Raw genomic sequence first — 1,888 nt, forward strand, 5'->3', positions numbered from 1 at the left:
CTGCAGTTCCTACTATCTCTCTCAATTGTAATAGTTTTAATGTCTACAATATACATTCCGTGTCAGGCATTCATCCCCAAGTCAAAACTTTTCAAACTGAAAATTTTAGAAAGGCTTATTTCTATTGAACTTTCTTTATACATCATGATCCACTATGAATTGCTTCAATACAATTTTAATACTTTTGATGTTCACAATGTATATTCTTCACAGCTAGGCGTGCTAAAGTTTCCAACAACTCAGTGTAGATTTTTTTCCCAATTGACCCATTAAGGAATGTTATTAACACTGGAGCAAGTGGGACTTAATTCTGGGTCTCCTGGCTCAGAAGTAGGGACACTCCCACTCTGCCACAAGGGCCCCTAAGACCTCAGTGTACAACAGCTGAAAGAGCTTCCTAAACTGTAGTCATGACCTCTAGGGAGTTAAGGGCCAATGGCTGCCTATCAAGTGCTAACAGCTGGAAGATCCCTTTAAATGTTGTAGTTTTAAAGTAGTAGTGGACCTAACTGCCCAAAGATATAGGACTGAATCCTCTGAAAAAAGCCTAATGGAAAAGTAGGTAGTTTTATTAAAATGAGGGTCAGAACCCCAAAATAGTATATCCACTTTTAGCCTATAATTGCAAAATGTGCTTTTTCAAAGAAGACTGCTATAGCGAGACAAAGTAACTGCAGCAGTAAATCTATGTGGATAGCTGTCAAAAATTGTGTGGGACCAATGTGATATAACACCTAACGTATCAAAAAACAACTTGAGAGAGAGCAACTTGTGATGACAAAGGCTGACAACACGCTGCTCAACAGCAAACCACCTCCCGCAGATTATAACTCAAACTACAGACATTTCTTGTGTTTTTCCCTTTGAAGAATACACGAAGGTAGGAGTTAAAAAGCCAAATTCAACTCTATTAGTGTATTCTAGTGGAACTGAATATTCTCATGTTTGAGCATTAGTGTTGTGAGGTTCACATTGAAGAACTATCCTGTAATCACCCCTGTGCTGTAGGTAAATCCTCTCACTCTGATGGCTAGAAGTCAGCGAACAGCAGCCAGACCACAAAAGGGAAAAAGGGTAACAAAAAGACTATCTTCACCCGCAATGCTGGAATTCAATCGGGTTACAAGGAATAAGTATTACATAAACTCAAGCAATCTGCAAAACTAAGGGTCATGAAACCTGTTCAACTGCCAATGTCAATGCTATCAGTTCAACTCAGTAACGGCCACAAAACATTATCTTATTTTCTCTTTGTGAACAATTCAGAGACTGAATCACATAACTTTTTAAAACTTATATCTTTTTGGACTCAACTTTTATTTCTAATCTGTTTGTATGTGTGTTGAATTAGCATTTATCTTTGCATGTACAAATTATTAAACTCTTTTTGTTAATTCAAGAAAAATGGCTAAATTGGCTCATTTTAAAAGCATAAGTTCATTTGGTCAGGTAATCACAGGGAAGAGATTGACCAAATGAGGGACTGGGTGAATGAAGACAGGGAATACTGTCTCAAGAAGCAGCCTGAGCAGATATTCCTGGAATTTGAAAGGTTTAAGCAGCTTGCTTTTGACCAGAAGACATCGGCATTTAGGACAGAGAGCCAATGGTGAAAAACCCTGTGAAATAATAAGGGTGGCGTGGTGGCTCAGTGGTTAGCACTGCTACCTCACAGTGCCAGGGGCCCAGGTTCAATTTCAGCATTGGGTGACTCTGTGGAATTTGCACGTTCTCCCTGTGTCTGTGTGGATTTCTCTGTGTGCTCCAGTTTTCCACCACAGTCCAAAGATGTGCAGGTTAGGTGGATTGGCCATGCTGAATTACATATAGTGTCCAGGAATGTGTAGATTGGGTGGATTATCCATGGGAAATGCAGGGTTATAGTGAA

The sequence above is a fragment of the Rhincodon typus genome, chromosome 18, assembly GCF_021869965.1.
Source record: "Rhincodon typus isolate 14 chromosome 18, sRhiTyp1.1, whole genome shotgun sequence".
Taxonomy (NCBI): domain Eukaryota; kingdom Metazoa; phylum Chordata; class Chondrichthyes; order Orectolobiformes; family Rhincodontidae; genus Rhincodon; species Rhincodon typus.